At 40.2% G+C, this 14,018-nt stretch overlaps 1 long non-coding RNA gene across 1 annotated transcript in view; it reads left to right on the top strand.

Moving 5' to 3' along the window:
* The window catches only part of LOC129868035 (uncharacterized), a 94,858-nt gene extending 82,132 nt beyond the window's left edge, over window positions 1-12,726 (top strand). The window contains exon 3 of the long non-coding RNA XR_008761716.1: window positions 12,416-12,726. This is a non-coding gene — a long non-coding RNA (uncharacterized LOC129868035). The remainder of the gene's footprint in view (window positions 1-12,415) is intronic.
* Window positions 12,727-14,018: the final 1,292 nt, after the last annotated feature.

The following is a 14,018-nucleotide window of genomic DNA, read 5'->3' as shown; positions in this document are numbered from 1 at the left end:
GGCCTGTAGATGTAAATGGAATTCTTTATTGTTGAATTATTCCTTATACAACGGGTGGGTCTAATGCTGATTGGTTAAAACTGAATTCCAGCCAGTGTCTATTCCACAAGTTACCACCAGCTTAATCTATGACGTTAAAATGCCTATATACTCTGTTCCATCTGACTGCGCAATCAACTGTCTCATCAACCCAGCCAAGCACTTTATAAACTTGATCTCCACTGTAAAAAGCATCTAGACATGATCTTACATTTTTTAGACTAACATTTAGTTTTCAACACCGTAGATTTGTATAAACCTTGCTGTCTGTTTCTCCGACATTTGCAACATTGTTTCAATATTCAAATTCGATTTCCTGTTGTCCCACAGTAATGAACGTGTCGGTAGTCGGGACGAGACTGAATGGCGGACAGCGTTTCTCAGCCAGTCCAAATCATGAATCATCTGGCATCATTTTTATGGATATATACAAAGAAATGTCAATTGAAAAGAGGTCAAATGAAACAAAGTGCATCTAGTTTGCAGTCTTTCCAGCTTCAGTTTGAAAAGTTAGATGTGTTGTTGGCTAGCTACTCTGAACAGCAATGTCCTTACGAGAGAGCACATTTTCTATTCCAGACGAAATCGCGCCTCATTAGCTCAATATGGATGTGCCACTTGAAAACTGCTTAACAAATGCAAATCCTGCTACTGTTGTTATTCTGGCTGCACTGTTTGACGTGACTGTGTAAGTTAGCCGTAGCTGGCTAGCTAGCAAGCAAGGGATAAGAACTTTGCCAGCCAGTATGGCAATAGAACATTTAGAACGAACACCTGGGTTGCGTCCATAGATACAGAACAAAAAGACTGAACGACTGGGTCGCGTCTATGACAACCGAACCAATAGAACGAACGACCAGCCGACTTGACTATATCTTGTGGAAGGATGAAATAGTATGAATAATCTCATCAAAATAACGTTTTTAATTCAAATATGTCAATCGTTATTTGAATGTGGTAAGCCGTTGTATAAAAGTGATAATGCCCTCAAAGCCGGTGTTTGGAGGATATATTTGACAATATATCCTCCAAACACCGGCTTCTCAGGCATTATCACTGAAATATAGGCTAGCCTACATCATCATGGTAGTTCAGTTACTGTCTCAGATGTAAAACTGTTAGAAGTAGCCTAGTATGTTTATCATGAGCATTTCTGAAAGGATATTAATTTAATCACGACTCCTATCTGAACATGAATTGGTAGTTTCATGGGTACCAGTGATGTGTCGGTGAATGCTTGACTTGCATCACGTTATGTCAAGTTATATCCGTGTTATGCATGCTTCATAATAGACCACACATTAGTCTGGAGATGAGTTGTGGTAGATTTATAAACATGTTGGTGTTTCATGTGCAGCTTTTGGTGTAATTTGTGTGTGCTTGTGTAAAAAAATGCATAAAGGGATGTGTGTATGGTAATGTTGGCAGATGGCAGAGTTCCATGTAGTCTTGACTCTATTTAATACTGTTTCTTTTGTTCCTGGCCTCTGTTCTGGGACCGATGAGTGTCGGAACTGTGTGCCAACTGCTTGAGCAGACAATTCGGTACCTTCAAAACCTTGCATAAAGACCAATAGAGATGCAGTCAATCTCTCCTCAACTTTAAGCCAGGAGAGATTGACATGCATGTCATTTGTATTTGTATTTATTATGGATCTCCAGCAGCTGCTCTTCCTGGGGTCCAGCAAAATTAAGGCAGTTTATAAAAAATATTTAGAAAATAATTACATTGCATTCAGACTGTGTGCCCTCAGGCCCCTACTCCACCACTACCACATATATACAGTTCAAAATCCATATGTACGTGTGTATAGTGAGTATGCTAGCGTGTGTGTGTATGCGCATATGTTTGTGTTGCTTCACAGTCTCCGCTGTTCCATAAGGTGTTTTTTGAATCTAATTTTACTGCTTGTATGAGTTACTTGATGTGGAATAGAATTCCATGTAGTCATGGCTCTATTTAGTACTGTGCACCTTCCATAGTCTGTTCTGGACTAGGGCTGGGCGGCATACCGTATTTTATGATATACCGCTATTGATGCAGGGACCGGTTTGGGTTTTTATTTTACCATCTATACCGGTACTTGAATGTTTGGTTTGTTAAATGTGATACGCCATGTGTACTCGCTACTTGAGTCATCTCTCTCTGCTCTTTCTCTCTGCCACTTTCCACACAGACCTAGCCATGCTCCCTGTCACTCAAGGAGCGCATTTGATGTTTCTCAAAAGAAAACATGCAATGTAGCCAAAGCTTATAGGGTCCCCTAGGAAACACTTATCAACACTTTAGTTCCTACCCTGTCACGATAACTCCTTGGCATTTTAATTTGTTGTCATCTCAAACACTGTATTCAAAGTCCCCACTTTTATATTCTAACTATAGAATTAGAATAGTCATTCTATTTCCATGATTCCAAAAGTTTTGCTCTAATTCACAAGTCAAATCGCAATTGCAACATTTGGTTAAAATAAGTCCTAGATTATTTGCCCATATCGTGCAGCCCTAACTGGCAGTGTGGAAATTATCTCAATTGAGCAGTGGTGTAAAGTACTTAAGTAAAAATACTTTCAAGTACTACTTAAGTTGTTTTTTTTGGTATCTGTACTTTACTATTTTTATTTTTGACAACTTTTAATTTACTATATTCCTAAAGAATATACTGTATTTTTTACATCATACATTTTCCCTGACACCTAAAAGTCATCGTTACATTTTGAATGCTTAGCAGGACAGGAAAATGGTCCAATTCACGCACTTGTCAAGAGAACATCCCTAGTCATCCTTACTGCCTCTGATCTGGCGGTATCAGTAAACACAAGTGTTTTGTTTGTAAATTATGTCTGAGTGTTGGAGTGTGCCCCTGGCTATCCATAAATGTAAAAAAATGGTGCCATCTGGTTTGCTTGATGTAAGGAATTTGAAATGATTTGATACTTAAGTATATTTGATCAATTACATTTACTTTGATACTTAAGTATATTTAAAACAAAATACTTTTAGAATTTTACTCTGGTATTTTACTGGGTGAATTTCACTTTTACTTAATTTATAGAAAATGTCTCTTCTTTTACTCAAGTATGGCAATTGGTATTTTTTTCCACCACTGCAATTGAGTGTAGGAAATTCTGAAATTAAAAAAGTGCTGAAATTTGTTTTGGTTGTAGTTGAATTGAACAGTATAAAACAATCAGAATGGAGAAAGACTCATTGAAATCACTTGTTGCCACCCCAGGATCATTCTCTACTCATAAATCTACTCATGTAGAACTTAAATTATTCAAAAACTAAAAATACCGTTATTCAAAAACTAAAAATAATATTTTGCCCATATGGCCCAGCCCTATTCTGGACTTGGGGACTGTGAAGAGACCTCTTCTGGCATGTCTTGTGGGGTATGCATGGGTGTCCAAGCTGTGTGCCAGTAGTTCAGACAGACAGCTCAATGCATTCAACATGTCAATACCTCAAATAAATAAATTCGCCTTCCTTGTACATCTATGTGCAATACGTGCTGCTCTGTTCTGGACCAACTGCAATTTGCGTATGTCCTTCTTTGCTGGACATGACCACACAACTGGGCATTAGTCCAGGTGTGACAAAAATAGGGCCTGCAGGACCTGTTTGGTTGATTGAGATGTCAAGAAAGCAGAGCAATGCCTTATCATGGACAGACTACTTCCTATTTTTGCAACCATTGAGTCAACCATGACAGCTTGCTATCTAGGATTGGGGTGGCAGGTAGCCTAGTGGTTAGAGCGTTGGGCCAGTAACCAAAAGGTTGCTGGATCGAATCCGAGCTGACAAGGTAAAAATATGTCGTTCTGCACCTGAACTGTTCCACAGTAGGCCGTCATTGTAAATAATAATTTGTTCTTAATTGACTTGACTAGATAAATGAAATAAATAAATAAGGATTACACTCAGCAGTTTAATCTTAACTTGCTCAATCGCCACATTATTCAATATATCTATTAGGGTTGCGCGAGTACTCTGTCCCCAAAATTATGCTTTTAATTTTGGGGATATTTAGCAAATCATATGTATTTAGTTACCCTTTTTACATATACAGAAACCCAGCCTAAAACCCCAAGCAATGCAGTTGTAGAAGCATGGTGGCTAGGAAAAATTCCCTAGATATGCAGGAACTTAAGAAGAAACCTAGAAAGGAACCAGGCTATGCAGGGTGGCCAGTCCTCTTTGGCTGTGCCGGGTGGAGGCTAAGAGTGAGTACATGTGCATTAAGGCCAGATCGTTCTTCAAGATGTTCAAACTTCATAGATGACCAGCAGGGTCAAATAATCACAGTGGTTGTAGAGGGTGCAACAGGTCAGCACCAAAAGGAGTACATGTCAGTTGGCTTTTCATAGTTGAGCATTGAGGTTGAAACTGCAGGTGAGTGAGACAGACTTAAATTCACACCAGAGAATATCACCAGATAGGACATACTGACTCTAGTCCCCTGCAGTGCATAGATTCTGGAGGCTGAGCACCAGCCTATTGCTAGTTGCCCATTCTAAAACTGACTGGAGCTCTATGTTAAGGGTGTCAGTTATTTATTTGACTGTCGTAGCCGACGTGTATACTGCTGAGTCATCAGTGTACATACACACAGGCTTTAAAATATGTTCTATTAGATAGGTATCTCTCAATCCATGAAAGGGCAGAGGATGTAAATCCATAACAACTATGTTTTCTCAGCAATAGGTTATGATCAATAATAGCAAAAACTACACTAAAGTCTAACAAAGTACCTCCCACAATCTTCTTAATATTAATTTATTTCAGCCAATCATGTCATTTGAGTCAGTGCTGAGCATGTTGAGTGCCCTTCCCTATAAGCATGCTGCAAGTCCGTTGACAATTTTTCTGTAAAATTACATAGTATTTGGTCAAACACCATTTTTTCAAAAAGTTTGCTAAACACCGGTAACAGGCTGGTTGGCTGCTTGAACCATTAAAGGGTGCTTTTCTATTCTTGGGCAGCAGAATGACCTTTACCGGGCTTGATGGCACACACAGTTTTCTAGATGTTGCAATGTATTCCGCTACCAACCTCAGGAATTTACCATCCAGGTTGTCGATACCAGGTGGCTTGTCCTTATTTCACCTCTTCCATACACTGCGGTATAACAAGAACTGGAGACTGCGTCCAATATGTTTGACTGCTGTTTTCAAGGTAATCTCACGTCTGCATATGCTGATTCATGGACCATTTATCTGGGTTGCATCCGGTTTATACAGACCAACATCAGATGCATATTAGCACTCAGCACAGGGAGCAGCGACGACGTCATCATGTCATTCAAAAATACGATACATTGGATGAATATAAAATGTTAATATTTTCGTCTGAGAGTAATGGTAACAAAAAATCTGCCTCTGTGACAATTATTTGAATAATTCAATGGATGTTTTGTGCGCAAAGGTGATGACTAAAGGGTCTTATTAGGAATTTTCAAATCTGACTTCTCTTTGAGGCCGTCAATGGAAATGGTCTTTCTGGGCCGGGCATCAGTTATATTTCAGTACTGAAGCAAAACTGTGGGAGCAGTAGAAACCATGCTTCTAGACCGGAACCCTGGCCCCTTACCACCACACCAACTTTGTGGAACTCAAAACTACAGTGCTTGTCTTTCATTATTTGGTCCGAAATGCATGAATATGAAGGCTCAGACATTGGTCTTTCTAGGTATGGCTATTATATTATGATAACTACCTTCGATGGGTGTGGATACTGCTTTACAGCAGATTTCTCCAGCATTTGTAAAGATGTGGTCAATACACCCGGATGATTTAGTTCCTGTTCTGTTCGTAAATACCCTGGTAGGTTGACTGAAAACCTGAACCAAATTGCAGACATCTTGAAGTTTCTCTTTTGAGTGGATAGCTTGATGACAACCAGTCAATATTTAGGTCACCCAGAAAATATACCTCTGTTGATATCACATACATTATTGAGAATTTCACACACATAGTCCAAATACTGACTTTTAGCACTTGGTGGTATATAGCAACTTCCTATGAGAATAGGCTTTAGGTGAGGCCGATAAACCTGATATTACTTCCACATCATCTGACATGAGATCTCTGTTTATCAAATAAATCTGTAAACATGGGCACCCTCATAGATATTATCCTGACCAACTTGCCCTGCAAATACACCTCTGCTGTTTTCAATCCAGGATCTCAGTGATCACTGCCTCATTGCCTGTATGGGTCCGGGGTCAAACGACCACCCTGTCAAACGCTCCCTAAAACACTTCTGCGAGCAGGCCTTTCTAATCGACCTGGCCCGGGTATCCTGGAAGGATATTGACCTCATCCCGTCAATCAAGGATGCCTGCTCGTTCTTTAAAAGAAATTTCCTCAACATCTTAAATAAGCATGCCCCTTTCAAAAAACGTAGAACTAAGAACAGATATAGACCTTGGTTCACTCCAGACCTGACTGCCCTCGACCAGCACAAAAACATCCTGTGGCAGACTGCACTAGCATCGAATAGTCCCCGCGATATGCAACTTTCAGGGAAGTCAGGAACCATTACACGCAGTCAGTCAGGAAAGCAAAGGCTAGCTTTTTCAAACAGAAATTTGCATCCTGTAACTCTTAACTCTAACAGTACTGTGCAGCCGTCTTCATCGACCTGGCCAAGGCTTTCGACTCTGTCAATCACCGTATTGTTATCAGCAGACTCAACAGCCTTGGTTTCTCAGATGACTGCCTCGCCTGGTTCACCAACTACTTCTCAGATAGAGTTCAGTGTGTCAAATCGGAGGGCTTGTTGTCCGGACCTCTGGCAGTCTCTATGGGGGTACCACAAGGTTCAATTCTCGGGCCGACTCTTTTCTCTGTATATATCAACGATGCCGCTCTTGCTGCGGGTGATTCTCTGATCCACCTCTACGCAGACGACACCATTCTGTATACATCTAGCCCCTCTTTGGACACTGTGTTAACTAACCTCCAAACGAGCTTCAATGCCATACAACACTCCTTTTGTGGCCTCCAACTGCTCTTAAATGCTAGTCAAATCAAATGCATGCTTTTCAACCGTTCGTTGCCTGCACCCGCCCGCCCGACTAGCATCACTACTCTGGACGGTTCTGACTTAGAATATGTGGACAACTACAAATACCTAGGTGTCTGACTAGACTGTAAACTCTCCTTCAGACTCATATTAAACATCTCCAATCCAAAACGAAATCTAGAATCGGCTTCCTATTTTGCAACAAAGCCTCCTTCACTCACGCCGCCAAACATACTCTCGTAAAATTGACCAACCTACCGATCCTCGACTTTTGGCGATGTCATTTACAAGATAACTTCCAATACTCTACTCAGCAAACTGGATGCAGTCTATCACAGTGCCATCCGTTTTGTCACAAAAATCCTTTATACCACCCACCACTGTGACCTGTATGCTCTAGTTGGCTGGCCCTCGCTACATATTCGTCGCCAGACCCACTGCCTCGAGGTCATCTATAAGTCTTTGCTAGGTAAAGCTCCGCCTTATCTCAGCTCACTGGTCACGATAACACCCACCCGTAGGACGCGCTCCAGCAGGTATATCCCCAAAGCCAACACCTCCTTTGGCCGCCTTTCCTTCCAGTTCTCTGCTGCCAATGACTGGAATGAATTGCAAAAATCGCTGAAGCTGGATACTTATATTTCCCTCACTAACTTTAAACATCAGCTATTTGAGCAGCTAACAGATTGCTGCAGCTGTACATAGCCCATCTGTAAATAGCCCACCCAATCTACCTACCTCATCCCCATATTGTTTTTATATACTTTTCTGCTCTTTTGCACACCGGTATTTCTACTTGCACATCACTATCTGATCATCTATCACTCCAGTGTTAATTTGCTAAATTGTAATTACTTCGCTACCATGGCCTATTTATTGCCTTACATCCTCACGCCATTTGCACACACTGTATATCGACTTTCTTTTTTCCCTATTGTGTTATTGACTGTACGCTTGTTTATTCCATGTGGTACTCTGTTGTTTGTGTCGCACTGCTTTGCTTTATCTTGGCCAGGTCGCAGTTGTAAATGAGAACTTGTTCTCAACTGGCTTACCTGGTTAAATAAAGGTAAAATAAAAAATGTATATATGCAGTCACTTTAGCTATACTTTCATGTACATACTACTTCAAATTAGCCTGACTAACCGGTGCCCCTGCACATTGGTTACCCAGACTATCTGCATTGTGTCCCGCCAACCCCTCTTTTACCTTACTGCTACTCTCTGTTTATCATATATGCATAGTCACTTTTACCATACCTACATGTACATACTACCTCAATTAGCCCGACTAACCGGTGCCTGTATATAGCCTTGCTACTGTATATAGCCACTCTACTGTTATTTTTCACTGTCTTTTTACTGTTGTTTTTATTTCTTTACTTATCTGTTGTTCACCTAATACCTTTTTTTTACTTTAAAAAATCGAACTGTTGATAAGGGCCTGTAAGTAAGCATTTCACTGTAAGGTCTACACCTGTTGTATTTGGAGCACGTGACAGCACGTGACAAATTAACTTTGATTTGATCTCTCAGCCTAAAAGGAATATATTTCTGGACATATATAGCAACACCGTCGCCATTTGCATTCCTATATTTCCTGTTTATGCTATAACCATGTATAGCTACTACTGCATAATCAAAATAATTATCTAAGTTTGTTTCAGAGATGGCCAGACTATGAATGTTTTCTGATGTTTGTAAGTTGTCTATTTCTGGAACCTTGTTTCTCAGGCTACAATATGGGCTATTTTTGGGCCTTTTCTAGGTTGCTTGTTTTTACACGATGCAGCGAGGAGTGTCGTTGTGTAGAAAGAGGTGGCTGCCTCTGCAAAAAAAACTATCTCAGAGGGCAACTAGGGCCTCCGTTGGCTCGTTGGTCTGAAATGGCGGAAATCCCGCAGTAATGCGGTCCTCTATTGGGGACAGGGGGCACGGTCTGCCAGCTGAAGGAGGACCAGACTAGAGGTCGACCGATTAATCGGCAGGGCCGTTTTCATAACAATCGGTAATCAGCATTTTTGGACGCCGATTGCGGCCGAAGACATTCCACGAGGAGACTACGTGGCAGGCTTGACCACCTGTTACGCGAGTGCAGCAAGGAGCCAAGGTAAGTTGCTCGCTAGTATTTAAACTTATCTTATAAAAACTAGCAATCTTCACATAATCACTAGTTAACTACACATGGTTGATGATATTACTAGTTTAACTAGCTTGTCCTGCGTTGCAAATAATCAATGCGGTTTCTGTTAATTTATCATCGAATCATCGAATCATGATTTAGCAAGCACATCCGCAAAAAAAGCACTGTCGTTGCACTAATGTACCTAACCATGAACATCAATGCCTTTCTTAAAATCAATACACAGAAGTATATATTTTTTTACACCTGCATATTGAGTTAAAAGAAATTCATGTTAGCAGACAATATTAACAAGGGAAATTGTGTCACTTCTCTTGCGTTCTGTGCAAGCAGAGTCAGGGTATATGGAGCAGTTTGGGCCGCCTGGCTCGTTGCGAACTGTGTGAAGACCATTTCTTCCTAACAAAGACTGTAAATAATTTGCAAAGAATAAACATTTTGTTTTCTAAGTGATAGTTTCCGGATTTGACCATATTAATGCCAAAGGCTCATATTTCTGTGTTTTTATTATAATTAAGTCTATGATTTGATATTTGATAGAGCAGTCTGACTGAGCGGTGGTAGGCAGCAGCAGGATCGTAAGCATTCATTCAAACAGCACTTTCCTGTGTTTGCCAGCAGCTCTTCGCAATGCTTGAAGCACAGCGCTGTTTATGACTTCAAGCCTATCAACTCCTGAGATTAGGCTGGCAATACTAAAGTGCCTATAAGACCATCCATTAGTCAAAGGTATATGAAATAGAAATGGTATAGAGAGAAATATTCCTCTAACTATAACCTAAAACTTCTTAACTTAACTGGGAATATTGAAGACCGTTAAAAGGAACCACCAGCTTTCATATGTTTTCGTGTTCTGATCAAGGAACTTAAACGTTAGCTTTTTTACATGGCACATATTGCACTTTTTGCTTTCTTCTCCAGCACTGTGTTTTTGCATTATTTAAACAAAATTGAACATTTGAAATTATTTATTTGAGACTAAATTAATTTTATTAATGTATTATATTAAGTTAAAATAAGTGTTCATTCAGTATTGTTGTAATTGTCATTATTACAAATATATATATAAAAATCGTCCGATTTTAATCGGTCCTCCAATAATCGGTATCGGCGTTGAAAAGTCATAATCGGTTGACCTCTAGACCAGATTGGTGGACGTGGGTAGAGGGACTGATGTTGTCGCCTTGTTGTTTGATGTTGGCGATCACTTGCCTGGAATCGGTTTCTCCTCTTAACCCTTTGACACGTACCAACAAACAGGTGGGATCATTCTACAGTAGTCCCTGCAGCGTACGCTGTGATTAGAGTGCTTATTTAGAACGTCCAATTTCGATTGATGCAACAGTCAGTGTTTGAGCTGGCAACACTGTTTTTTCACAAAAAGTTTGCGCTAACATAGTCCTTACAAAGTTATGCCCTGTTACCAGCTTATTTTTGGATGCAATGTTGAGATATTTACAGAAGTAGCGAGTGCAAAACATAATCATCCTAACCGGAAAATGTAGGCTACATTAGTCGTAGCGCTAACTGAGGAAAGATTGACATAACTCAAGCAGTCATATTTAGGTCACTCTTTGCTGACAGAAACCATAAAATGAATGAGCTAATAGCAATTACTATTTACAATTCATCACATCACAGGTGAGCTCACCATTTGATCTAAATAATTGAGTAAAACACTTTCTAAATGTCAAACGTAATCCGACGTTGGGTAGTTTGTGTGCGCAACCACGTTAGTTTTTTTGCGTCAACCAAAGATAAGAGGAGACAAGATGAGTTTGGTCGTTTTCAGTATGCATGTTGAAGGGGGTGTCTCATCTACGATCATTCACTTCCAGAAGTTTACTTGAAAGATGAGTCAACCATTACTTCCCTTCATTTTGATATAACATTTTTGCTTTGATAGACGTTCACGTGACACCCAGAATGCGTAGTATAATGTCAACAAACATGGAGCCACACATAGCTAACAAATAGCTTAGGATTAGCTCATCACAATTTGTACAACCTTAAAGTATTTTACACACATCATAGGTGTCCATTACAATCTCTGCAATAATCGGGAATGCATGTATTGTCACCTGTACTTGAAAGCATGTGAAACTGTAAATACATTATGCTACATACATACATACTGTTTGCTACATTAGAAACGACAACACAATATACAGAAAATTAGGCACTTACTTTGATAGGAACGCACACATGTGAAGTTATTTTTTGTAAGGAAAACAAAAATGAAGGCAATGCGAGTGCTAGCCAGAAAATGTGCCAGGGGGAAACATTTGTGCAAGGCTGTGCACATATCTGCACACTTGATCTGTCAAAACACTGGGCAAGTGGGAGGACACTGTGCAACACATCTCATCTAGAGGACACTTTGATCCAATAGCAGACATGCATAAAGATGGTGGCCCCCATGTACTTACCACAAATGCCTCCATTTGCTATGTTCGCTGTGTAATACAGTGCTTTTCTTTAACTAATTTTTTTTGTATCTGCATTAGCACAGTAAACGCGATCCTAATTCTAGCTCCAAGACGGTGGCAATTTGGAAAAACAAAAAAGTATATTGTGCTGATTCATCGGCATATTGAACCGTAGTTTAAAATCTTTGTAGGTAGTACTTAAACAATGAGGTCATATCTGAATTCCTCCATATTTATGCACGTTTGTCATTCTGATCAGAGTAGCCTTATTGTTTAATTTTGTGATTTTTGCGTGATTAAAAAAATATAAAATTACTTAAATCTAAAATCTGCTTGTCCTGCAATTAGTTTTACTTGCCCCGGACCCCTGAGCAGTGTTACGCCCTAACTCTGATGTGTCTTTCACACACTGTGCGCATGCATGTGTGTTTCATTCTCAGTGCCCACTGATGGGTTATGACATCTCCTCTAATGTAAATGATGCATCCGTTAACACACCCTGATCAAAGTGCCAACCTCCAGGGTGCCTTATAACTGACACTCATTCACTGATATTATATGGTCATGTATTGTCAACTCAATATGGAAGCCACAACTTCTAAGGCACCCTGGTGTGGGTGTGTATGTTTTTTATCTGAAGACTTGCCTGGGAGGACTGGTGGAGTTCTTATCACAGAAAGTCTCTTGCTCCTTCTCTCTCGCTCTCTAATATTGAGCCAATAAATTTAATTGAAATTCAAATTCCCTCACCCTCCCTCTCTCTCACTCTGCTCTAGGGGCCTGAGGCCAGGGCGTCACCCAGAGGAGGATGACATAGTGCCTGAGCTGACCCGCCTAGTCTACCCCCGAGAGAGACCTGACTGGGATGAGACCATCAGCGCCATGGTGAGATGGAGAACACTGGCAGACACACACACGTTTACATACTACATAAACGTACACACACAGAGACAAACACGCACACACATGCACACAAACCCATGACAACATGTACAAATGCACAGCACATGAGTGTGTGTGTATATAATCAGCTCTGGAAAAAATTAAGAGACCACTGCAAAATGATCAGATTCTATGGTTTTACTATTTATAGGTATATGTTCGAGTAAAATGAAAATGTTTGTTTTATTCTTTTAACTGCTGACAACATTTCTCCCAAATTCCAAATATAAATATTGCCATTTAGAGCATTTATTTGTAGAAAATGACAAAATAACAAAAAAGATGCAGTGTTGTCAGACCTCGAATAATGCAAAGAAAATAAGTTTATATTCCTTTTTAAACAACACAATACTAATGATTTAACTTAGGAAGAGTTCAGAAATCAATATTTGGTGGAATAACCCTGATTTTCAATCACAGCTCTCATGTGTCTTGGCATGCTCTCCACCAGACTTTCACATTGATGTTTGTGACTTTATGCCACTGCTGGAGAAAAAATCACAGATTCTCCACCAAATTTCATAGTGGGTGCGAGACACTGTGGCTTGTAGGCTTCTCCAGGTCTCGCACCCACTGTGAAATTTGGTGGAGGATAGGTGATAATCTGGGGGTGCTTCAGCAAGGCTGGAATCGGGCAGATTTGTCTTTGTGAAGGACGCATGAATCAAGCCATGTACAAGGTTGTCCTTGAAGAACACTTGCTTGCTTCTGCTCTGACAATGTTCCCCAACTCTGAGTGAGGATTGGTTTTTCCAGCAGGACAATGCTCCATGCCACACAGCCAGGTCAATCAAGGTGTGGATGTAGGACCACCAGATCAAGACCCTGTCATGGCCAGCCCAATCTCCAGACCTGAACCCCATTGAAAACCTCTGGAATGTGATCAAGAGGAAGATGGATGGTCACAAGCGATCAAACAAAGCTGAGCTGCTTGAATTTTTGCGCCAGGAGTGGCATATTCACCCAACATCAATGTGAAAGACTAGTGGAGAGCATACCAAGACACATGGAAGCTGTGAGGTCTGACAACACTGCATCTTTTTTGTTATTTTTGACCAGTTGTCATTTTCTGCAAATAAATGCTCTAAATGACAATATTTTTATTTGGAATTTGGGAAAAATGTTGTCAGTAGTTTATAGAATAAAACAAAACATTTCATTTTACCCAAACACGTACCTATAAATAGTAAAACCAGAGAAACTGATAATTTTGCTCTCTCTGTGTGTGTGTGTGTGTGTGTGTGTGTGTGTGTGTGTGTGTGTTGAAGAATTAATCCACTTTGTGCCAGAAAGGAGCTGCGATAACACACACATGTACACACACACACACACCCAGTACCAGTCTAAAGTTTGGACACAGTTACTCATTCAAGGGTTTTTCTTTATTTTTACTATTTTCTACATTGTAGAATAATAGTGAAGACATCAAAACTATGA

The sequence above is a fragment of the Salvelinus fontinalis genome, chromosome 13 (assembly GCF_029448725.1).
Source record: "Salvelinus fontinalis isolate EN_2023a chromosome 13, ASM2944872v1, whole genome shotgun sequence".
Taxonomy (NCBI): domain Eukaryota; kingdom Metazoa; phylum Chordata; class Actinopteri; order Salmoniformes; family Salmonidae; genus Salvelinus; species Salvelinus fontinalis.
Note: the sequence above shows the minus strand (reverse complement) of the source record. Positions and strands in the feature narration are given on the sequence as shown.